Source organism: Cricetulus griseus, chromosome 7 (assembly GCF_003668045.3).
Source record: "Cricetulus griseus strain 17A/GY chromosome 7, alternate assembly CriGri-PICRH-1.0, whole genome shotgun sequence".
Lineage (NCBI taxonomy): Eukaryota > Metazoa > Chordata > Mammalia > Rodentia > Cricetidae > Cricetulus > Cricetulus griseus.
The window spans coordinates 89389068-89414944 of record NC_048600.1 but is presented as its reverse complement, the minus strand read 5'-3'; the positions used below and the strand labels follow the sequence as shown (position 1 = coordinate 89414944).

The 25877-nt window shown below is 46.4% G+C and overlaps 1 protein-coding gene across 7 annotated transcripts in view; it reads left to right on the top strand.

Annotated features, from left to right (window-relative positions):
* Rph3al (rabphilin 3A like (without C2 domains)) overlaps positions 1 to 25877 on the top strand; it is a 142018-nt gene that overhangs the window by 13723 nt on the left and 102418 nt on the right. The window contains exons 1-2 of one of the 7 annotated variants that reach the window (XM_027426723.2): positions 4849 to 4938; positions 10964 to 11042. The exons of 5 other annotated variants lie outside the window; for them this stretch is intronic. The gene's annotated coding sequence lies outside the window, so the exon portion shown is untranslated. Of the gene's footprint in view, positions 1 to 4819; positions 4939 to 10963; positions 11043 to 25877 lie in introns of those variants that run through there. One more of the 7 variants, XM_027426719.2, reaches the window with a different exon arrangement.

Sequence of the window (25877 nt, the reverse complement as noted above, 5' to 3'; positions counted from 1 at the left end):
TCCAGGCCGCTTGCTTCCTCGGCATCTACATGGCATCTCCTTGACTCTGCCTATTACCTTTCTCTATTCCTGTTTGGATTTCCCAACTGGCTAAATCCTGCCTGTCCATTGGCTGAAACAGCTTTACTTATCAACCAGCATACAGCATACAGCATACAGCATACAGCATACAGCATACAGCATACAGCATACAGCATACAGCATACAGAAGGACGACCCCCATCATGAGCCCTCTCACATCATCCACACTTTATGTTTATGCCGCCTGGCCTGGGTGCACTGATCTCATTGGTTATTGTGGGGGTGGTGTGTGTTTGTGGGCTATTTGTGTCTCCTCATTTACTCTCCTGTACTTTCCTTTACCCTCCCCACCCCACCCGCGTTAGATTCTTACTGATTCACAGAAGATCTTCACACATTCCCATGGTGGCACTAACCCAACACCTGCTTCTGTGTTGCAGATTCTTCTCTGGGATGTGCTTTTCACTGTCTTAATAGCATCCTTTGAAGAATAAACAGTTGGATTCTTCAGCAAGCCTGCACCAACCCAAATCCAGTGTTTGTTTCTGGTCCTGTTCAGTTTTGAGGCCCAGACCGCATCATTTGTAACTCCAATTCCAAGGGATCTGTCACCTGTTCTTTGCTCTGTGGTCACCTGCACACACATACAAATGCCACACACTCAATAAAACAAAATCCTTTTTTTTTTCTTTTTTTTCTTTTTCTTTTTTCTTTTTTTCGAGACAGGGTTTCTCTGTGTAGCTTTGGAGCCTATCCTGGCACTCGCTCTGGAGACCAGGCTGGCCTCAAACTCTGCCTGCCTCTGCCTCCCGAGTACTGGGATTAAAGGCGTGAGCCACTAAGCCCGACGATTAAAACAAAATCTTTTAAGAAGAAAGTCAACTGGAAAAGTTTGCAGCCATCCAGAAATGGATTGGTGGATGTGCTTGTCTAGTATGTACAAGCCCTGGATTTGATTTTAGTCTTCCAGTGTCCCCAAAAGTTAGTGGCAAACTGTGGCAAACATCTGGTCTTGGTGTTTTTTGGGTCCCCCCTCCTTACTTTAAATTCAGTTCTCAGTTTTAAAGCAATTTTCTCTCAGTCCCCTGCAGCAAGTTAATGAAGAACACAGGCTTAATTTAGAAGGAGAAATGTAGGAGTGTGTATTGTTTTCAAGACTTCATTTTTCGGAACCTAGGTTCACCCCACTCATTTCTTGATGGACAGCATATTATTAGGTGAGGGGGTGTTAGGGCCAGGGGTCAGAAAGCCAGGGTTCCAGACAAAGTGGTTCTCCCCCACCATCGCAGGGACTGTGTATTCTAGAAGGTTCCTGTCCAGATTGCTGTGCTCTGAGCGCAGTCTTATTTCAAGTAAAAGAAATTAGTTCTCTTCTGCTTTCTTTCTTCCTTCCTTCCTTTCTCCTTCTTTTTTCTTCTTTATTTAACTTTATTTTGTGTGCATTGGTGTGAAGATGTCAGATCCCTTGGATCTAGAGTTATAGACAGCTGTGAGCTGCCTTGTAGGTGCTGGGAATTGAACCGGTTAAGAGCAGCCAGTGCTCTTAACGGTTGAGCCATCTCTCCAACCTCTCTTTCCTCTTTTTTTTTAAATGTCATGGAATCACACAGATTAGTGACAGGGAACGGTCCAGTTTCAACTGGTCTCTGAATTGTCACAGGGCTTATCCTTGTTAATGTCAAGGTCTGGGAGAGTGTTTGATCGAGGGGAAGGGACCATGGGTGAGGCTGACAAAGAAAGGTCAGAGAAGAATATGAAATTATCTGGAGCCCCCATGGTAAGCAGCCCAGGCTGTCTTGCAGCTTCCACAGCTGGCCCTGTTGTTCCAGGCTTTGTCTTCCAGTCCCTGATGGCCCCTTTCAGAGCTGGTTGCTGTGGTGGCTTTTCTAATTCTGCTGCAGGGCTTCCTCATTTCCACAAGTGCTTTTCAGAGTCCCTTGCCCTCAGCTTAGGCACTTAGACTTCTCTCCCCTTGTTCTGGCCATACACTTTGACTTGAGCTAAGCCAAATCGAGACCTAATTCTCAGAAGTCTCTGCCTGCATCCATGTGGGCGGCCAGATCCACACATCACAAACCCCGTGTGTTTCTTATAAATGGCAGAAATGGCTTCTCATCATCCCAGAGACCGAGGAGTTTAAGACAAAGGCCTGGGCAGATTCAGTGAGTGGTTAGAGTCCCCTGCCTGCATCATAGACAGTGCCTTCGCACTGTGTTCATGTGGTGGGGAGGGCCACTGAACTCCAGAGGACATCTTACACTTTTGTTGTTGCTTGCTTGTTTGCAGTGCAGGAGGAAGGGGTGGATGAAATCCAAGGCCCCACTGAACTACATCCAGCTCTGGGGGACCTCTTTGTTTAATTCTTTCTCGTGTGTGTGTGTGTGTGTGTGTGTGTGTGTGTGTGTGTCTGTCTGTCTGTCTGTCTGTCTGTCTGTCTGTGTGTGCGTGTGCTAGGTGTCTTCCTCAGTTGCTTTCCATCTTATTTTTTATTTTGTAACTTTTATTTTGAGATTACAATATGATTACATTATTTCCCCTTTCTTTCCTCCTTCCAACCCCTCTCATATATTCCTCCTTGCTCTCTTTCAGATTCATAGCCTCTTTTTTTTTTTGCTAATAGTGTTGTTACACATATATTTATAAATACAATGTGCTAAGTCTATTCAATATTACTCCTATGTATGTTTTCATGGCTGACCATTTGGTGTGTCCCTCCCTGGGGAAGTCTGTTTTACCTAGTCTCAGTGTTCCTTAGTTGCCTGTAGCTCCTTGTGTAGGGCTGAGGCCTCATATGCTTTCCCATCTACTTTGGGTTATCCTTGTTCAGCTCATGTTTAGGCAGTCATGTTGGTGAGACTTTATGGATAAAGTTTCTGACATTAGTAGAAGACACAATCTCACAGCAAATTCCCTGATCCTCTCTTCCCTCTTCCAGAGTGTTCCCCGAGCCTTTGGTGGGAGAGTGTTTTGTAGATGTATCCACAGGGACTAGGCTCCACAATTCTGCGTTTTGATTGCTTTGTGGTTTTCTGTGATGGTCTCCATCTGTTGCAAAGGGAAGTTTCCTTGATGAGGGATGAAGACTATACTTACGCGTGGGCGTAAGGACCTGTAGTTAGGGATTGCGCTGGTTTAGTAAAGTGGTGACTGTAGATTCTTCAAGATCCATGACTTTCCTAGCCCTTCATAGTTAGCTATGCTTCCAGTACCAGGCATGATCTCCCTATTGTTGAGTGGGTCTTAAGTCCAATTATAGAGGTGTTGGTCACCACCAAGGAACCAGTGCCACTACCGCACTCCTAGAGTTATCATGCCATGCTGCTTGTTGTGAGTCATATGAGTTTTAGCTGGGTGGGACTGTTAGTTGCTTCCCTCCTTTGGAAGCTTGCACAGCACCTACTTGTACCATGAAGCTAGTCTTCAGGTCAGTTCCAGCCCAGGAACTGCTAGTCTCTGTCTGAAGAGCACGGTATCTTCTGCAATAGAGACTTACCTTTCATTTCTGAGGAAGAGCCAAGGGCAATAACAATAGACAGTATAAGTAATCATACTCTCAACAATTTATTTGTTAAAAAAAACCTATAATACATGTAATTATGTGCATAAATATAGATATATAATTTAAATGAAATTTTCTTATCTGGGCTGACAATGCTCCTTCTAAGAGCCAAAGACTACCTAACAAAAACCCCAGTGCCAGGTATGAGAAGCTGCCTTTTCATTTGTTGGTTAGGTTGTCCAAGAGTCTCCCAAAGCACCTTACTTTTTGAGTGGGGGGTCTCTTACTGAACCTGGAGCTTGTTAATTTTGCTAGACTCATTGGCCAGCAACCCCCAGAAATCTTCCTGTCTCTGCATTTACCAGCAGTGGGATTACAGATGGGCTCCACAACTCTTTGGGTTTTTGTTTCGTTTTTTCATACTTGGACTACGTTCCAAACGTAGTCTATCATGTTTTCATGGCAAGCACTTTAGCAGCCCCTGGAACATCTTTTATAGGATCATTAATCTCATTATGAGAGCCCCCCTCTCATGGTCTGATCACCTCCCAAAGACTGTACTGTCACCTTAGGGATTCAGATTTCACTGTGATCTGATCCCAGCAGACCCTCAGGTACCACCAAATAGGTTTCCACAGTGAATATCTTGGTCGAATAGAGCTGCCACTGGTTGTAGACATGGTGGGTGTGCCAAAGTCACTTCTATAGCTTGTGTGCCATATGGGGACCCTGTGTGGAAGACAACTTGGGTCTGAGTGGTTTATTGTGGCAATTTGCTAACAAATTATATGAAGGACCTTGTTTTAATCTTTTCAGTGTTTGTTTGTTTGTTTGTTTGTTTAGTTAGTTTTTGGTTTTATGAGACAGGGCTTCTCTGTGTAGCCCCGGCTGTCCTGGAACTCAGTTTGTAGAGCAGGCTGGCTTCAAACTCACGGAGACATACCTGCCCCTGCCTCCCAAGTACTAGGATTAAAGGCGTGTATTAACACCGCCACCACCTGACACCTTTTCAGTGTGTTACAATGATAGCTGGTTTGCCTCTTGTTTCAGGGAGACAGGATCTTTCTGTGAGCCAGGCTGGAGCTTTTAGTCTTGTTCAGCCTCCCTCGTGCTGGTTATTGGGATGTGCCACCATGCCTGGCTGTTACTATGGTTTCTAAGTAGCTGGGGCAGAGATGTCCCCAGGGAAACATCTCTGACCATTGTGTGTAGAAGTGTCCAGTGGACTGAGCTGGCCTTAGACTCCCTCCCATCCCATCTTCAGGTTCTGACGTCGAGAGGAAATGAGTCACCCTGGTAGAATGATCAGGAAATATTAATAATTTAGCAACATGGAGTAGTTGCAGATGCCGAGGCTCCACGTGGAATTGAAACTGCCATTGTGGACTTGAAAGTCCCCATCCAGCTTGCACAGTGAGGTCAGTGTGGAAAGACCAGACCAGGGGGCAGCCAGGATGAACTGCGTGGTGACCCTGCACTGTGCAGGGACCTGATGTCCAGAGCCTGGGCCTGTGTGGTAGCTCAGGGCAATCAGAGGCATGCACAATGGTGGCCACTGCCTTTAAGAAGGATCACTGTGTGACATTCTTAGATGTGAGCTCTACTAAGAGATGCAGAGCAGGGACCCTTAGGGTGGCTTTGGCCTGGGGGACAGACAGCACATGGAAACAAGGCAGAAGACAGCACACAGCAGGAGGAGACTGAGCTGGAAATGGAACCTGCTCTGGGCACATGAGTCTGAGAAGAGATGTATTTGTAAAGCATGACAGGTGGGAATCCCTGCAGGCCATTTACAGGACACCAGAAGAAACGGGATCCCAACCCGGCAATGGCCATTGTCCCAGGACAGATCCTTAGGAGTGAAGAGATTGAAGCCTCTGTGGGAGTAGGGCTGGACTAGAAGGGGCCTGGCCCTCTGGTCTGAGGATGTGGGCCAGTGGGAGCACAGCTGAGAGACTCACAGGAAGTGGGCGCTGGGCTGTTTTCACCTTGATTCTATTGCTTCCATTCTCAGTGGCCTTCTGTGGACCCCAATTTATTTATTTACCTATTTATTTAAGATTTTTATCATGTATACAGTGTTCTACCTGCATGTTTGCCTGTGTGCCAGAAGAGGGCACCATATCTTATTTTAGATGGTTGTGAGCCACCATGTGGTTGCTGGGAATTGAACTCATGACCTCTGGAAGAGAAGCTAGTGCTCTTAACCTCTGAGCCATTTCTCCAGCCCCAAGACCCCGATTTCGTTATCTGTCAATCTGTGGTATTGACAGTAGGTATCATGAGGAATCACATACAACGGTTAGAAGAACTGCTATCTGCCCTTGTGGGTGACTCGTGTTCATATTCGGGTGTCCTCATTTTGCCCCAGGAGTGTTCTTTTGCACCTGGAATCACTGCAAATGGTTCATGCTCAGAACCACCACTGTGTGACTATAAGTGGTATTGCATGGCCCCAGTGCTCGCCTTGTTTTCTGGGGCAGCTGAGTGCTCTGAGTCAGACATGATGCCCAGCTTAATCATGGAGTTTCCGGAGACATTGCTTCCGCTTGGTTCCTGTTTTCTTTGATCTTTGTTTATTTTTTTATAGCATTTTGCTTTCAAATTGCTTTCAACCCTCCTCGAAATAGGCAGTTGTACGTTTGTACTGACTATATACATTCTCCATCACACATTAACTCAATATAAGTGAGAGTGCCGCCTGCCTGTATCCTGTTACTCTGAGATAAAGCAGAAAAAGGTCTGCCCTTGAACAGGTGAGGTTGTGCAACCTTCCTCACACCCACTTTTGAACCCATTGTGCATTCTGTGCAAACGTTCTGCCACTGAGCTATGTCCCCAACCTCGGTCCCCAACCTCATGCCCTTGCTGTATGGCTGGCACCATGCTAGGTCCTTAGCAGATGTAAGACTGCTACTAGGGATGTTTATTGCAGTAGCAGGATTGTAGAATTCTGGGAAGCTGATCCTGTGAGTTCTGCTAATGTGTCCTGGAAACACAGAGCCCAGGCTGCTGGTTTGGGCTTCTGGGATGGTCTAGGGTCAGCTGGGGAAGGATCTGGAAGCTCAGGTGGCAGGGGCTAACTGGGGGGTGTAGGACTGCCTGGGGAATCGATCTGTAACCCTATGGGGCCACAGGAAGGACACACAGGCAAGGTGTCCCTAGGACATCCCCTCCAGACTACAGGCTCACCAGGAGAAGCATCCTGGTCATCTCATGCTACAGTACTGTAGAACAACCACCCAAACCTGCTGGCTTCAACAACAAGTGTTTATTTCTCAGTCTGTGAGTTAAATGAGGTTTCACTGATCTGGGCTGTTTAGAGTAAGCTGTAGTTGGCTTAGCACTGTGTGTGGGTTTTAAAAAAAATCTATCCCATGTGACCAGTGACCACACAAGGCTTGTTTGACTTGGGGTGATGGGATCTGGAGTGCAAGGAGCTAACTCAGTCAGACAGCATGTCAAGTCACTGCACACAGCATATTCATGAGCATCCCATTGGCCAAACCAAGTCACATGGTCAAACCTGAAGTCAGGGGACAGGGAATACACTTCCCTCCAGAAGACAATGTCAGGCCATGGCTAGTTAGTATTGTTTCAGATGTGAAAAGCTGAATGCAGTAATTCAACCTCCTCTGTTGTGCCATTCATTCGCTGAGTAAATGTTTATTAGAAGACCCTGGTGTGCCAGGCTCTGTTGCTGCCAGGAAGAGAGCTGGTTCTTGTCTTCTAGGACTTAGATGTGAATAACGGGAGAACACAATGACAGCTACATCTACCGTTCATCTTTAACTACGTTTGTGATAATCACTACAGAGGAGGGTTACAGTGCACAAGACTACAGGTGTCTAAGAGCCTGGCCTAGTCTATGAGAGAAGAGATGGCTGAGCTCAAATGGAAGAGTTAAAGTTCCTTAAGAATTAGGCAGGAAGAAGAGGCAAGCTGTTCTCTATGAGTTCAAGGCTAGCCTGGTCTACAGAGTGAGTTTCCAGGACAGCCAGGGTTACACAGAGGAAACCCTGCTTCAAAAAAATCAAAAAAGAAAGATTTGAGAAAATTTGTCATTAGCAGATATGTCCTGTAAGAAATTCTAAAATGAATTCTTGGGCTGTATTATAAAGGACACTATAGAGTGACATAAATCTGTGTGAGAAAATAAAGAGCACCTTGCAAGTCATAAATATACATTTTGTTTATAATTCTTCTGATTAATAAGACCACTGTTCAAAGAAGTAACTATAAAACTGCTAATAGGCTTATGCCATAAAAAGATAATTTACATGACAATAATAGGCCAGAGGAGAGGGGAGGGAAGAAAATTAAGTCATGTTTCACTTAGCAGGTACAGGCTCTGAGAAGTTCATTGCTAGGCAGTTTATCATGGAGTGTACACACTGAGATGGCTAAAGTCTCAGTTTCATGGGATTGCTGTGCTGTGAGGTCCATGTCAACTGAAGCAACGTTATATAACACACGACTGTGGAGCAGAGCAAAGCCTTTGTATTTTATTGAAAGTAAATCAGTGTTAATTCAAGCTGGGTTGTTTTAAGTTAAAATGTTAATTCAATAGATTGGGGACATGCCTCAGTGATAGAGAATTTGCCTGTCAAGTGCACGGGCCTGGATTTGATCCCTGACGCCACACACACTGTAATAAAAATTATAATCTGTAATTATAATCTCTAAGGTAACCAGTTAGGGATTATCTTAAAATGCAATAAAAGATGATTGATGAAAAGTTATGTTAGAAAATATCTAACACAAGGGGCCCAAGGCCTGACCAACTCACTGCAGTCCCCACTGGTGGAGGGAGAGAAACAATTCTTGAGGTCCTCTGAACTCCACATGTATGCCATGGGACACATGTGTGCATGTGTGTATGTATGTACATGCACATATACAATAAATGTAAAAGAGAGCTGGAATGTCTACAAAATATCAGACAGGATAAACTTTAAGACAAAAACTCTCCCTGGGAAGGTAGTGCAGTGGTGGAGTGCTTGTTTGGTATTTACAACACCAGTGCTGAGGCAGGGAGGCAGTGGGCCAAGCCTAGTTACCTGAGGGACTGGGAAGATGTCCCAGTGTCAGGGGTGCTTTTGGTACAAAGGTGAGGGCTTAGGTTCACTCCCCAGCACACATGTAAAAGCCATGCATACCTATAGACCCCGGTGCTGCGTGGCAGAGAAAGAATGATCTTGGGAGTTCACTGGCCTCACATCCTTTCCTAAATGGAGAACGCCAGGTTCCGTGGAGACCTTTAGCCTCAAGGGAATAAAGTGGAGAACATTAGAGAAAGATGCCTGATGTCTTTTCTTGGCCTCCCCATGTATCCTCGTGTGTGTGTGTGTGTGTGTGTGTGTGTGTGTGTGTGTGTGCATAGTGACTTGTGCACACACACACATTACATACACATTGTTACTGAAACGAATAAATTGGACATTTGAGGTGCTAAAAAGTCAACTTATCAGGAAACTGTAACCATAAACACACACACACACACACACACACACACACACACACACACACACACACACACCTCAATAACAGACCCCCACAGCAGCTGGGTCTTCATAAGCTTACAAGAAGCATCATCCAGGAGAGACTACATGTTAGGCTAGAAAACACGTCTCAATAAATGTAAAGGGGTTGAAGTTACATAAAGTATGTTCTCTAACTATACTGGAATGTAAGTTAGGACATCAAAGCTAAAGGAAATTGGGGAAATTTACAATATGGAGAAAATAATTTCCTCCAAATACTAAAGGGAGAACTCACTAGTGAAATTAGAAAGTGCTTTAAGGAGAAAGCAAAATTAACAGCAATGATGGGAAGAATGGGAAATTCAATAGTGAAAGTTGTAGACTTCCAGGTCTTTTGCTTTATTTTTAATTAATTATTTTATTTTATTTTTGAGACAGGGTCTCACACTAGGTAGCCCTTACTGACGGAGATCTGCCTGCCTTTGCTCCCAAGTGTTGAGATTAAAGGTATGCGCCACCACTGCCCAGCTGTTTCAGTTTTTGGAACAAGGTCTTGTTGTATGGCACTGACTGGCCTTGAATTTGCAATCCTCTTACCTCAGCCTCCTGAATGCTTGGATTACAGGCATGTGCCACCATTCCTGGATTTGAGGGCTCATTTGCAATGATGGATGTTTATATAGGCAGAGGATCGATAAGGAAATAAAAGATTTGACATTATAAATCAATGAGGCTTAACAAACCTCTGTAGTATACTCTACCCACAGCAGCTGGGTCTTCATAAGCTTACAAGAAGCATCATCCAGGAGAGACTACATGTTAGGCTAGAAAACACGTCTCAATAAATGTAAAGGGGTTGAAGTTACATAAAGTATGTTCTCTAACTATACTGGAATGTAAGTTAGGACATCAAAGCTAAAGGAAATTGGGGAAATTTACAATATGGAGAAAATAATTTCCTCCAAATACTAAAGGGAGAACTCACTAGTGAAACTAGAAAGTGCTTTAAGGAGAAAGGAAAGAAAAAAGGAAAGAAGGAAGGAAGGAAGGAAGGAAGGAAGGAAGGAAGGAAGGAAGGAAGGAAGGAAGGAAATGTAACATTTTAAAGTGCTGAATTGTTGGCTCAGCAATTGCTGCTCTTCCAGAGGACCAGGGTTCAGTTCCCACATCAGGTAGCTCACAACTGCCTGTAACTCCCACTCCCAGGGATCTGATGCCTCCCTAAGCAGCTGCACTCACAGATACACACACACATAAAGATAATTAAAAATAAAAGAAATCGCCGGGCGGTGGTGGCGCATGCCTTTAGTCCCAGCATTTGAGAGGCAGAGGCAGGCGGATCTCTGTGAGTTCGAGACCAGCCTGGTCTACAAGAACTAGTTCCAGGACAGCCTCCAAAGCCACAGAGAAACCCTGTCTCAAAAAACAAAAACAAAAAAAGAAAAGAAATCTTAACCTCTGAGCTATCTCTCCAGGCCTAAAATAAATCTTTAAAGCTTACAGAATATATAGTTGTGAATGTCTATATTAAAAAAGGGAGAAGGGCCTTAGGTCAATAATCTTGCAGTGTTAAAAACCAGCAAAGGAGCAGAAAACTAACCCCAAAGCAAGCAAAAGAGAGAAGTAATAAAGATTAGAACAGGGAAAAATGAAATAGTGAATAAAAAGGTCATGTATTGTATGACTTCGTTTATATGCAGCACCCAGAATATGCAAATCCACAAGACAGAAAGTAGATCAGTCTTTTCCAGGGACTGAGGAGAGAGATTGGAGTGACTGCTAATGCTTTTTTTTCTGGGGCATTGAAAATGTCCTGAAATTCAACTCTGGTGATAGTTGCACAGCTCTATGGCTGTGCAGAAACCCACTGGGCTGTGAATTTTAAAAGGGCAAGTTTTATGATTTGTGAATTGTATCTCCATAATGGTGCTAACAACAACAACAAACATTTTTTTAACAGAGATAATTAGGTGAAAGAGATTGCCACCAGGGTTCCTGCAGACCTGAGGGAAGAGTGTATCATTAAAGCAGGACCCCAGGTAGGTAGGAAAGTTTTGGGTTTATACAAATAGCAATAGGAAGCCATTGGGGTGATTTCAAGCTGGGCAGTTGCATGCTAGGACTGGCCTTTTGAGAAAGCTTGTTATGACAGGAGCTAGGATGACCTACTGCAGTGGTGCATCGAGGATCTGGGGAGGTAGCTGCTGAGCCCAGGCACAAGGAACTGCATTTCAATATTTCTGGTGTTCAAGGTCACTCTGCTAGATAGAGACAGACCTGGCAGCCAGTCTGGTGCACAAAACCTCTGCTCCCACTAGTACTGGCCTGAACACGCCCAGGTCTTCTTTGCTCAGGGTTGCAGGGGAGCAGGGAAATGTGTGTCCTATGAAGCAGGCTGGTTGCAAATGGTAATGACCGAACAGAAAGAAGACTTCACTATCCAGGCACTGGAGCAGCTCACCAAAACTGAGGATGTTTGCCCACCCAGACCCTGGGAGACTGAATGGGGCACGTGTCCTAGAAGGAAGCCTGGCATCTGCTTCTGTCTCAGGATTGGCTCCCTGCTCTCTTAACCTGTGGACTCTGTTTCTCATAGCTAGGCACATGGCTCAGTCTCAACCCATTCCCGAGCCCCCTGCTTTGGCTGCTGGAGATTTAACCTGGGGCTTCCTGCTCGCTCAGCATGTACTCCACTGCTGAGTTGTACCTTAGCCCTCACCATCATCCCCCAATTTCTCAGGTTACTAAAGGAGGGACTTAGATGTGCTAGCTTGGCCTGGGTATGCCTGAGGTGGCTGGGTGGTCACAGTGTAAACTCAGAGCTTCTGAGGCCATGCTTGGTAGTGGCTAGGCCACCAGACTGGATGCCAGGTTACCTTATTTTAAAAGGGTCTCCCTCACCCCTATTTGATAAGCTCAGCATTCCAGTCACTCTGCCCCGAGACTAACTACACAAGGCTCTGGCACTTGAGATCATTTGCAGGCACAGCCTTTAATCTCTCATCCTCCCTGATTTCAGCCTTATCTGGGTAGGTAAGATTCTAGAATGTCAACTGGCTTACTACCTTTGCAACCCAAAAAGAAAGGCCTGGCCTGTGTCCCCCTGAAAAACTGTTGAAAAGGCCCCAGTCAGGCCATTGTCTCCCTTTCGCCTGCTGTTTGAAATGCAGAGCCCTGGTGATCTTGGAATAAATAGACTTATAACTGGGGACTGGAGGGTTGGGAACTGGCTGTGAAGTCTGTGGGAGGCTGTGGCTGCCCTGCTGTTTGGTGTCCTGGCTCACCCTCCTCTTTCCTCTGGCCCACAGAGGCTGCATGCTGTGCCACCCTTTCTGTGGGTGCACCGGGGTCAGGGGGCTGCCAGGTCCAGGCCCTTCATGCTGGGGACCGTATCTCAGGTCCTGAGCAGTAGGATTGATCTTGGCTGGGGTTTCCTCTCTTGCTGGGAGAAGCAAAGTATGGAAGTCCTCTAGTCACCGCTGCTCTCAGACATCAGAGGGGGACAGGGCAGTCTGAATTCAGATACCGATTTTGAGGGGCCCTTTCGCTTACAATTGCTGCAGCATTTATCAGGAAGCTGTGCAGTTTGCTGTCTCATTATTCATGGCCCGATGCTGTTGTCTTTCTAGAATGTTGCCTCCAATACTAATTGCCAGCCCTGTGCATGGAGCCGGTATTGACACACACAGCCACTAACCTCTGCATTTAATTTGTTGCCGCTGAGTGGAGGGAGTGGGGCAGGCTGTGTTAGAGGCATCTAATAGTTGATAAAACCTCAGGGTGGCTGGTGAGGGAGGGGTGGGTGTGTGGGTCATTTTCCTCTTCGAAGTAGAATTAGCTGACAAGAGCTTCGGAAAATAGCCTGGCTTCTGATTGCTGGTACCCTGTTCCTCCCAGGGCCTGACTGCACTCCTACACCTCCAGGCAGAGACTGTGCCCTCCTTCTGCTTTGTAGTTTTCCTCCCTATTATCCATCTATGTACGTATCTATCCACACAGTACTCCGTCACGTTGCACACAGAGATTGAGGATTCCTAGAGAATGTGTTTCCCCACATGTCATATGTTATGAATGTACAAGTATGTATTTAAAATAAAAAGATAAAGTCCGGTGCTATTTACCAGACCTGTGCATAGATAATAGTATGTATACAGACACACAGTTGTCTTATCTGTTTATATGATCATATGTGATTCAATAGAAGCCCATAAAAGTAAGATCAGAAGAAATATAGATTGGGCAAAATGTCACAACCAAGGGGGAGACTTAGAATATATATTCAAGCCATAGAATTCAATACATTGTACTATATTTGAATCGGACTTCTAACTCTGATGTGTAATCAAGGCAGGAAGAAAGTATCAATGGCGTGGTTCATGCACTGTGTAAGGAGGAGGGCACCGAGCACGTGAGATCTGAAGGAAATGTCTCACTTGGGTGCTCACCCATTGGAGCCTCAGCGAGGAGGAAAATGCATGGCAGAGAACATGTGGAAAGCATATGCAATGCAGGTGCCCTCCTCCTGCACCCACAGCAGACATCACTAATTGATCACTTCCACTCTGAGACGGGATGCTTCACTGCTCTTCAAAGCATAATACTCCAGGCAGACGTTAGTACTTACTTAGAATCTACATGGTATATGAAACCCACTTGCTCTTCCAATATAAGGGATGGTGGCCTTCTTGGGACTGATGGGAGGATGGGCTGAGTGGAGAGCCATCTTAGATTATGGGGTACTCTTTGAGTATGATGGGAAAGAGCTGGGAAACAGGCTTGGGAGTGACAGAGACCTTACCCCAGCAGAATGCATCCTGAACCCCCTGGCCTGAGGAGCGACCTCAGCTACAGCAGGCTCTAGTACTACCATACCAACTGTTCTCCCAGGGACCCAGATTAGCTCTTAAGGAGGACTTCCTACAGCTAGTTCACAGAAACAACACGTTTTAATTTATAACCATGTCTTCACTGAAGTTTCTTTTAATTTGCTGTTGTGGCTGTTTTCCTTATTTCCCTCCTTTAAGCTTTTGCTTTCCTTTTCTCCTCTCTCCCTTTTTCTTCTCTCTTCCCTTTTCCTTCTCTCTCTTCATCCCTTCCTGTCTTTCATGACAAGGTCTCACGTAGCCCAGGCTGGCTTTGAACTCACTGTGTAGCAAAGCCTGACCTTGAGCACCTGGTCCTCATGCCTCTACCTCCCTGGTGTTGGAATTACAGATGTGCACCACCATACTCAGTTCTCTTGAGCTGTTGTGTGTGTGCACGCTTGTTTGTGTGTATGAACGTGGGTGCAGGCATGCTATGGTATGCATGTGGAGCTCAGCCTTGGCATCAGTCCCCACTCACCTTCCACCTTGTTTGAGACCAGATCTATTGTTTTTTCACTTACTGCTCCAGGCTAGAGTGCCTTGGTCCACCAGGTTAGATGCCTTGTGAGCCTCCTGGGTTGATGTTGAGTACTAATTGTCAACCTGACAGAATTTGGAACCCCTGAGGAGACATGCCTTCAGGCACACTTGGGATGGATCATTTAGATTATATTAGTTGCTGACCATGCATATGAGAGATTCTATAGATTAGCTTAATTGAGGTAGGAAAACCCACCCAAATATGAACAGCACCATTCCCTGGGCTTGGGTCCTGAACTGTGTAAAAAGAACAAAGCTAACTGGGTATTAGCAATCATCTTCCTCCACCTCCCGACTGTAGATACAATGTGACCAGCTGCATCTTGCCATCACTCCTCCACCATGAGGGACTGTACCCTTGATCTGTGAGCCAAAATAAACTCTTCGTTTTTTACATTGCTTATTGTCAGTGTTTTAGGGTCTTACTTTTCTATTGCTGTGATGATCAGACACTATGACCAAGGCAACCTACAGAGAAAGAGCTTATTGGCTTACAGTTTCAGAGGGTAAGTCCATGACCATCAAGGCAGGGAGCATGGCAGCAGGCAGGCAGACATGGTGCTGGAGCAGTGGCTGAGAGTTCACATGCTTATCCACAAAGTAGGAGGCAGAGAGCTAAAATGGGAAATAGCATGGGTTTTTGAAACTTCAAAGCCCACTCCCCAGAGACATATCCCTTCCAATAAGGCCATGCCTCCTACTCCTTCCCAAACAGTTCCACCAAGTGGGAACCAAGCATTCAAATATGTGAGTGAACCTTTGGGGATTGTTCTCATTCAGACCACCACAGGAATTTTGTTGCAGCACTGAGATAAGTAACTAAGATGTGGGGATTCTCCGGTCTCCGCCTCCCATTTCCCCTTAGGAACTCTGGAATCATAGATGATTTCACTGCTGTTTCTGCCCTTTATGTGGGTTCTAGGGAATTCAAACTCGGGTCCTCAGGCTTGCATGGTAAGTGACACTATCTTCCCAGGCTTCTTCTAAGCTTTTTAAAATGTCTCAGTCACTAAGTTAGCAACTTCATTTGATATGTGTATTCATTATCAAATTACTTATTTTTCCTGTGTGAATCACTGTTTATCATCTTTGCCTCCTTCTTGCAAACTTTGCATGTTCATGGATTAAGCAAATTAGCATCTACTTTTCTGTTTAGAGAGTGAGGAGGAAGCAGCTGTGACTCCTGGCCTGACAGGTTCTGAAGCCAGTGTGTTAAACCAGGAACCCTTAGGATCCTGCCGAGGGGTGCTCATGCCCGCCAGGCCGCTCTTGATCATTCCAGATGCTCTTGTCTGGAAGCCCAGGGGTGGTCAGCGGTAGATGCCGTGGTCTCAATGTTCAGCCTGGGAGGTGGGCCAGGTCTGCGATGAGCTGGGACAGGATCTCTCTGGGGGACCATTGGAGACATAGACAGGTGTAATTTGAAGAGAGTAGATCACACATGGAGACAGACATACCACCCAGGAACCACAGAGAAAGCACAGGGAGCCAGGGCTCCCTTTGGGCCCATGGCTACAGCAGAAGAGCAAAGTCAGCCAAGGAAAGAACACTGGAGATTGGAAGGAAGGCAGTCTCTGCCCTGGCACCTCTGGGCCAGAATGCTGCTGAGCCAGGCCGCAAAGGACAGTTAGCTGCAGGATCAGACAGCTCTCCTCTGGACTGAATCCATTTAGCTTGCCCGTGAGTTCTACCGCCTCCTCAGTTCTGCACAGGTAATTTTCTCAGAGCTCATGATTGTAAATAAGGGCCCAGTTGAAACTATCCGAAGCAAAAATGGGACCCCATGAGCCTGGCAACTTGAGTACCATAAAAGTGGGTCAGGCTTGGCTGCATTCAGTGACTGACAGTATCCTCAGGAAGATTTACCTCCATTTGTTGGCTCCCCTAAGCATCATTTCCAGACTGGCTGTTTCTGAGAGGTGGCAAGATGGCTGCAGGGTTTCCCACGCAGCACCGTTGACACCATTTATGTCCCACACCACCACCCTACCCACTGTTCACTTCCCATGCCAATCTTTACCCATCCCTTACTTTGTATTATTAAGGTAGAAACCTCAGTACATACTCAGTACCAAAAAGTGCTGAGTCTTAATACCTGTGAGAGCACACAAACATCTTAGATAGGGCTCCTGTCCTTTCTCGATGTGCCAACAATGTATCCCCACCCTCAAATCACCTTTGAAACACTCTTGAACCTTTGGTGCTTTTGTAACCACGCAGGCACTGTCCACACCAATATGCCATATGTAGTACTCACCTCCCATGACACTATTACTGCAGCTCACTGTCATGAAAGGTATATTTTTCTCAGTAACCCAGGGAAGACACACCGTGGCCTGGGTCACATGCCCAGCCCTTGGCTAGTCACTCTTCAGGAACTGGAGGAAGATGGTGGATATTTTAATAGGTCCCCTGTAGATTATTGCGAGATGCATGTGATCCGTAGTCCATAAGGCTAAGATTTCTTTATTCAGATAAACACCAGCCCAAACACAAGCCAGAGCGTGCCAGGGGCAGCAAGGCAGCCAGGCCAGAGAGAAGGTGCTAATCACATGTGTGTGGTCCCTTAAGAATTGTCATCTTGGACCTCCCCTGACCACACCCTCAGGGGCGTGTCCCGGCACACCTGTCAAGGCTGCTAGGAGGCAGGGCTACAGTGTCTCCCTACAATTCCCCTTTTAGTCTAAAAGAGGATTAAAACTTAATAGTGTAAAACATCCAAAATTAACAATCATAAAGGTGAAATACAAGAAGATACAATGATCTGCTACTGCGCATCCTAACTATTGTCTATTCCGGCTAAGCCCTAAAGTCATGTGGAAAGGGTGTCTAACTTGAACACCTCCTTCCATTCCCAACCCTAAACAATAAAAAAGTTATTCCTAACTAGGCTTACACTACCCTAATAAACAATAATGGGGAGCGGGGGCGTAGTATCTTCTAAGTTACTTCCTGCTGAAATGAGACGATGGTAGCCGTGTGGGGTCCTGTGGGGAAAAAAAAAATGTTAGTACAGGGAACGTCTCTAATGGGTTTTCTCCAGTCCATGTTAGATGGGATTTGCTTGATTGAAGATCTAGGTTGAAATCCTCAACTTGATTGAAGTCAGTACTTGAGGCTCTGGTCGGAGTGTCAGTCGAAACAGAGTAAGTTGAATCCAGTGCAGTCAAAGAGGTATGGCCCAATTCCTTTTCCGGGGCAACCAGGGATTGTTGTCAGGTGGGTCTTCATTGGCTGTACGGGACTCAAACATAAGTGTCAGCAGAGAAATGTGTGCCTGCACATGTATGTATACTGGGAAAGGCAACCATTGAAAAAACGACAATTATGAGAAGGTGTAGGCTTGAAAGAAAGACAAGAAAAGACAAAAGATAGTCCTCATATTCTTCATTTATTCTGTATTACATCAATTGGCTTCTTGATATAACACAGAAACTGTAAAATTTAGTTAAATAACATGCTTGGATTTTAGGGGAGGAAAGCCAAATCCAACTCTAAATCCAGCATTGATTTAATTGAATAGGGACTAGGAAATGAAGAGAAATAGAGTTATTTGAGAGACAGCTGTAAAGTTTACAGTATGGCACGTTCCTTTTGTTTGATGGTTATAGCTACCTTCTTTCCTTTAAGTATCTACCCATGCAGTGTCCTTTGACTTCTGGAGGTGAGTTTTCCTGTGAAGATAAAAACAAAGCACTTCCCATTCCTTTGGGAGGCTTTCATTTAGTTCATGAGATATACCTCAGTAAATACCTGTCAGTCGTCCTTGTCGATAGGGTTGTCATTTTCAACTCGAGTCTTGATCAATTTTGATGGTATCCAAAGATTTTCTTCTCCTGTGGAAACAAATGCAAAACCCCTACCCCAATGTAACACATGTCCGGGTTTCCATACCGAGGTCAGTACATCTTTGAAGTACACTGGTTGATTCAGTTCAGCAGTTTTTTTTCCGTAGTCCAGTGTCTTTCCGCAGCTGTTTGTCCTTTGTCATTGGCATTAAGAAAGTTTAGTGTCAATAAAGCATTATGCAACCTATGTTTGGGGGGTTTTGACTTACCAGCTTGCCTATGGAGCATCTTCTTAAGCGTCCTATTAGACCTCTCAACAACTGCTTGTCCTGTAGGGTTGTGTGGTATGCCTGTGACATGCTTTATGTTATAATATTTGAAGAACTGTTCATTTTTGTGGAGACATATGCTGGAACATTGTCAGTTTTTATCTGTGAAGGTATGCCCATAACTGCCATCACCTCTAGTAGGTGTGTAATAACAGAATCAGCTTTTTCAGAGTTGAGAGCAGTAGCCCATTAGAAACCTGAGAATGTGTCAATGGTATGAAGCACATATTTCAAATTTCCAAATTCTGTAAAGTGAAAGACGTCCGTCCATTTGCCAGATCTTATCCCTCCCAATGCCTTTAGGCTTATGTGCCTGGTCCCTTAAGAATTGTCCCCGCATCATCTTGGACCTCCCCTGACCACGCCCTCATGGGTGTGTCCCGGCACACCTGCCGGGCTACTAGGAGGCGGGGCTACAATGTCTCCCTACAATCCCCAGTCATGTCCACTCCTCAGAAGGAAGAAGCAGGAGCCAGCTTATCTTTTCCAAAAGGATGACATGATTACTTAACCTTGAAGAAGGAAGCTGGACAGGCAAGATGGATGTCCATCACATAAGGCCAGCAGAGGCTGGCCTTTGCTATGCTAAAGGTAGAATTGTCTTTCCAGCTCCAAAATGCATAGCTGTCTGGACCTTGGTGCTGTAGGGTTAAGGCTACTGTCTGCTTAGCAGTGTGGTGGCATCCTCACAGTTCTGGTTCACAGAGTGTGAACACTAGCACTCTTCACACCTTCCTGTAAGGGGCATCCTAGACCTTCTCATGGAGGTTTCCCGTCTCCCTGTATGGGAACTCCTAGCTTTGCTACATAGTTCTCTCTCATGCAATGTCATGTGCAGTAAGTTGCTGTGTGCAGGAGGCAGGGGACAGCTTTTCCCTGACATGCTTGTGTCCTAGGATACTGGCCCCAAGCACCACGTGGCCTCTGGTGCCTCTCCGTGCTGGGTTTAGTCTCATTAAGATGCTCATCTTGGCTCAGATCTTGACCAGATATTGGTGTCACTTGTAGCTTGTGAGCAGGTCCTGCAAGGAACAAACAGAACAGCCAGGCTGGGTCCTGACAAGGAAGGCACCCACATGGCTTCTGAGCTCAGTACATGCACACCACTGCTTCTGAGTGTAGCTGCAGTGTGGCAGCTGTACCCCACAAGCCCTGGGAGCTTCTGCCGCTTTCCCCCAGTGCTTCACTGAGTTTTTGTTTTTCTCTTTTCATCTTAGTATTAGTTGATTTTCTCTTGCTGCTGTAACAAATACCCAAGAAAAAACAACTTAAAGGGAGAAATTGTTTATCTGAGTTCACGGTTTCAGAGAGTTCAATGCACCATTCTTTGGCCCCATGGGTGGGAAGTATGTGGCAGAAGTTTTCTTCTCTGTGGGCAGGTGCAGAGAGGGGAAAGCAATTCAGGAAGGGGCCAGGGCAAGATGTAGCCCCCAGGACATAACCTGTGTGACCTACTTCCTTTAGTGAGGCCCCTCCTCCCACTTTGCCACCTCACTGTAATGCCATCCTGTTTTGAATCTATGGAGAGATAAGTCCATCAGTAAGTCAGAACCCTCATGACCTAAGCTCTCTGGAAAAGCCATCAGAGAACACCATGAGGTGTGCGTGCTTTCCTAATCCAGCTTCTTAACCCATAGCCTGCCAACCAAGACTGCCTCCCTCTTTTCTATTTCTCTGTGCTGGGGATGGAACTTGGGGTCTTTGCATACTAGGGAAGGGCTCTGCTGCTGAGCTGTATCCCGGCCCACTGATACGCATTGTAAACTGCAGAATCTTTTCTTCAAATGGAGTCTTACTGGAAGGCTGAGTTGCACTGGCTGAATTTGGTTTTTACTTTGTTTTTTTGTTTTGTTTTTTTTTAACACAAGGTCTCACTATGCAGCCTGGCCTCAAACTCACAGAAATCGGCCTGCTTCTGCCTCCCAAGTGCTGGGATTAAGGGATGCACCACCACACATGGCTCTCTGGTTGGGTTGGAAAACTGCCCACTCCCCTCCCACCTGCCACAGCAACCCTGAATCAGATCAGCATCTTTGGGCTCCTTGGAACGCCATTTGAGAAGCCTTGCTCTCACTTCTTAACATTTGTTTTTATCTCTATGGGGATAAGGTCGCTATGCTTTTACCATCAAAACATTTTCTTCCTTTACTAGATTGTTTGTGCTATGAAAAGGTCAGTAGTGAGCTCCTCCATCCTCGAATGCAGACATCTGGCTGGACCGCGCTCTGTCTGCCTCAGGCCTGTCCCATTGCTGTTTTATTCTGCTGGCTGCCTTTGGGAGGCTGTTCTTCTATAGCACTGTTCAAATTATGAGGGCTTCAGTTTACCTTCTTCCCAAGAAACCACAGCCAGAGGTCCCACCCCTGGCACTGGAGACTCTGGGAGGCTTTGTGATGCTCGCAGTTTAGGTTCCGCCATGACTGGTAATGCTTTGGAGAAATGTCTAGAATCTATGCCCTTTCTAACAACAACAGACAAACAAGTCCTTCAGTGCTGGCATGGTGGCACATGCTGCTAATAATTACAGTTGCTTGGAAGGCTGAAGCAGTAGGACCTTGGGTTCAAGGCCAGCTGGGGCTATCCAGTAAGACTCCATTTCAAGAAATGACAATTTTTGCAGTTTGTATGTGTCCAGACTAAAAAAACATCCCCCGGAGGATGTAACCTTCCCCCACCCAGGGCCCTGCTTTGGATGGGAAGTGCCCTACATTTATTTGTCTATCTGCTGCTGTCACTGTGGGTTTTGGTCTCCCGTACAGTCCTGGCGGGATGGCCTGGCCCAGCTTCCCTGCACTAGGGAGAGAATCCAGGCCTGAGTTTGGCTCCAGCTGGGCCTTCCACCAGAGCTGTTACTTATTGAGTTAAGTCAGAGTGGTTCAAATGTTGATGTGTTTGTAGCACCTGGGTCGCCCTTGACAACCACCACCGGAGTGAGGCCCTCCTTCTGCTGGGGCTCTGTGTAATCCTCTCCGAAGGGCCTTTTGCTTCCTGGTAGGTACTTCTGGCTCTGGGGCTCTAACCCCCAGGAAGCTATTTTTGTTTGTCTTGCCTGGCTAGTGCCTGCAGGGGCTTTTCCAGACTTTGCTGTGGGGAAGGGGCGCACAAGGCTGGGCAAGCGTTCAGGTAACTGGTTCATAGAGACTTGGCTGGCAGTGGAAAGGACAGCCAGGAATCTCCTCCTCAGATGCTACCACCTGTCTCTACCACCCTTCATACTACTGCCCACCAAGGACAAGTCGGGTGTGAGGTCCTGGGTGATGGCTTCTGTGTTTTGGTGGAAAGTTGGACAGCAGGTGGACCAAGGGCCAGGCAGAGTATGGGGCAAGTCACACTTCCCTGCTGGATGCTCACTTCTGACAAGCCTAGCTCTGTATAGGTGAGACAAGGAATAGGATGTCTGTGCCTGGTTTTCCCTTGTGAGGTCAGCTAGCATAAAACTGAAAAACTCCCCCGACAACCAGGAGACAGGGAAAACCCCAAGGATCCCAGAGACAAAAATAAATACACACAGAAAAGCTGTGTTTCTTAGAATATGTCTAATGTGTGAAGTGCCAGAGAGATGGGCTTTTAAAGCATTCTGCTGATAGATTTGCTACTCTGGGTGTTTTGTTTTACTGTGGTGAGATTTGAACCCAGGACCTTGTATTTTAAGGTAAGTTAGAAATCCCCCCCATACCTTCTCTTTATGCAAATAATGTGGTTTCCTACTAATATAGTAAAGATGGAACGTCTCCTTTGAAAACAAACTTGAGTAAAAGCATGAATTGATAAAGGAAAATACGAAGTCTCATGGCCCTCTGAGGCTTGGGAACAGCCTTCTATCTAGAATGCAGTGAAAAGGAAAGGGCTGGTGGAAGAGTGAGGTGGGCCTGGCAGGGCCAGGGCCAGTGAGGTGGAGCTGAGAAGGAGAGAGAGAGTGGATTCACGGGTCCAGAGATGCTGCCACAGATCTTGGTGTAGTCCCATTGAATTGCAGTGGATAAGATCTGCAGGGACTGGAGGGTGAATTGGACTGTATCATAGAGTCATCAATCTCAGTGTGTAGACTTCAGGAGGACTCGGGAGCCATCGGAGGAGTTTGAAGGGAAGAGTGGCTCATTGTCCTTGAAGAGTCTCCTTTGGGATGGGTACTGGACTTGGAGTCAGGGTGACCAGGCTGAGGCTTAAGTAAAAGTATGAGGTCACACTAGGCCACAGCCTCCCAGCTCATCACCCGCTGACTCTGGCAAGAGTCAGGCCTGAGGCGGATGAGACCAGTCTTGGTCCATGGGTGGCAAAGGATGCTGAGCATGGTGGTAGATCAGAAACTGAGGAGGGAGGCCTGGGGCCAGGGGCTGTCTGGGATGTCCTGGGAGGACAGGGGAGGAGGGGCCCGACAATTGCCCCTGGTGCCTCCTGGCCTAGTACAAAATGTTCTGGAATGCTGTGAGGGAAGTAGGCGGGGTGAGCTGAAGGAAGCTTTTCTGCATCTAGACCAGGAAGTGTGCAGTTTCCTGCCTGGGTTTGGTTCAGACGGCCCTGGCTGACAGCCCAGGGTCAGGGTTTCATTCATCAGCAGGGCCTGTGTGCACCCCGTCACCTTTAATTTGTTTGTTTATTACTGTCCCGTTTCTTCCTTCCCGAGCGAGAAGTCCATCAGTTCAGGCATGTTTACAACCCCAGGCATTCACCCTTTTCCTTCCAGGGCCTTCTCAGTGCCAAGCAGCAAAGCGGGGGGCCTGCCTAGGCCAGGTAATATGGTAAGGGGGGCTGTAGAGATCCATTCTAGACTGTCTGCCTGTATTGTTCCTAGCAGCCAAATCACAGGCAAATCTTCTACCTGGGAACACAAATCATTGTGTTCCTCTGTGAATGTGGGAGCTGCCCCTGAAGAGTGAGGGGCTGGGAAGGGCTGGCGCTCAGTCCTGGGCAACAGCATTTGGAGGGCTGATTCAACTGGCACTGTAGCTGAGATATAGGGGAGATGTCGGCTCAACCCTGGGTTCTGTGTAGGCCTGACCATTCATTTTACTGGAAGATGGTTTGGGGAGTGGATTCCTCCGGGTGGGAAAAGCATTCTTTTAATTTTTTCTTTGCTTTCTTTCAATTTAAAAAAAAAAAATTCAGCATCTAAGGGGATTGGTCTACAGCAGTGGTTCTCAACCTTCCTCATGTTGTAGTGATCCCCAACCATAAACTTATTTCATTGCTACTTCCTAACTGTAATTTTGCTACTGTAATGAATGGTAATATAAATATCTGATATGCATCCTCCAAAGGGGTCATGACCCACAGGTTGAAAACTGCCGGTGTAGACATTTGTTCTTTGGGATGTTTTGTGATCACTTAGCTTACCCCCCTTGGCCTGGATGTTGGGTGACAAGTGCACAGTGGCTGGTGTCCTCTCTAAGCAGCTTTACTTCTGGGGACGCTTGAGAATCGGGGTGCCCTTACTGTCTTCATGGCTCTCTGGAGCCCCTGCTCTGCCCAGAGTTGGTGCTAGGAGCCCTATGAACTCCGGTTCAGTCGTTCCCTGGTCCAACAGGTTTCTTTCCTGCCCGCCAGTCTGGTTCTCTGCATTCCTTTCTGGCTCAGCGATCAGGAGGCCACCAGCAGGCTTCCTCCCTGGCACTGTCTGGGAGGACAGTCCTAAGAGAGCCAGCCCAGGCTCCTCCACTTCAAGGAAGCCACCCCCTACCTACCCCTTCTCTGTAGATCCCGGGACTGACCCAGGGCAGGATCGGCTGTCTTTGGCCTTCCCAGTACCCTGCCTTAGTTCACACAGTCCCAGAATTATTGTCTGGTTCATTCCAGATGCATCCCATGCTCCCTGCAGCACATATGAGTGTTCACAGCAGACACAATAGAGGTGACCTTTCTCCCTGGGGACCTTGTGGAAATTAACAAGTAAATAAATATATCTCTAGGGAGGACATGGTGGGGACTCGGTGGACATTGGAGAAATAAAGACACAAAGTATTCCTCATCTACAGTAATGAGGGCCTATTGGCCATCACCATAAAAATTCTCAGAATGGGGCGACAGTGTGGAGGTGTGTTGATGACAGACAGGACAGTCATGCTGAGAAGACTGCAGTGGGTTTGTTTTTGCCTATGGGGCAGGAAAAATGTTTTTAATCAGGAAAGTTTAAAGTTCATTTTCTTTTTTGAAAAAGATTTCATGTAGCCCAAGCTGGCCTGGAAGTTGCTTGGTATCCCAGGCTGACCCTGAATTTGTGTTCTTCCTGTCTCTGCCTCCTGATTGCTGGGATTAGTCATATGCCACCATGCCTGACAGTATGCTTTGTACGGTGATATGTGCTATATTGTTTAAAAGTAATAACTTAAAAAATATACTTCCAAAAGTGAAGTGAAATAGAATAAATTTAAGATAGTGATCATCTCATATTTTTCAAAAGCTAGGTCAGAGACCATGGCACCTAATCTGTCTTTTTATTTTATTTTATTTTATTTTTTGGTTTTTCGAGACAGGGTTTCTCCGTGTAGCTTTGGAGCCTATCCTTGCACTCGATCTGGAGACCAGGCTGGCCTTGAACTCACAGAGATCCGCCTGCCTCTGCCTCACAAGTGCTGGGATAAAAGGCGTGCGTCACCAACGCCCATCAAATCTGTCTTTTTAAATATGTTTTGGGGAGGGGCTCACAAGGAGTTACAAATATGTATAGGTTTCACAAGGTAGCATTTTGTCAGTTCTGAGGCTCCTGTCTGCTGGAAGACATAAGGTGTAGATGGACCTTGTAAATTAAAAGTTGAGTTTAATTGGGTCATCACTTGGCACACACCAGCTTGGTCCTACGCAGCAAAGTGATGGCACTCATCTCCTAATGCTGTGTGTGCTATTTGCTGTGTGACAAACCTCCTAGGAAAAAGCTTGTGCCGAAAGCAAGGCAGGAGCCAGGAGATTCTGATCCAGGAGCCTGTAGGTTCTAATCCAGCAGCCCGCCAGAAGTAAGGCCTCTGTGCTCATGAAAGGACTTTGAGAGTTCATGGAAAGAGGACTCCGGAAACAAGCTGAGTGCCCCTACCCAGTAGGAACCTACCCTAGAGAAAGGACCACATGTAACATGGAGTAAATGGCTTGCTACTTCTCTAGGGCACTATAGGATGAAGACTAAAGAGTAAAAGGCTAGAAGCTTGGGGAAATGATACTCTGGACTTTTAAAGAGTTGGGTTCACTGCATGTGGCCCTCCCAAGTACGATGGGGGCAGTGACTGGCGTGTCTGAGGGTTGAGGAGGACAGGGAGGAAGGAACAGCAGTGACAGCTGCTGGATGAGGATGAGGCAGCTGGTCCTTAATCTTTGGGAACCTAGATGAAACACATCAGGGGATGTTTGATGGCCATGACATGATG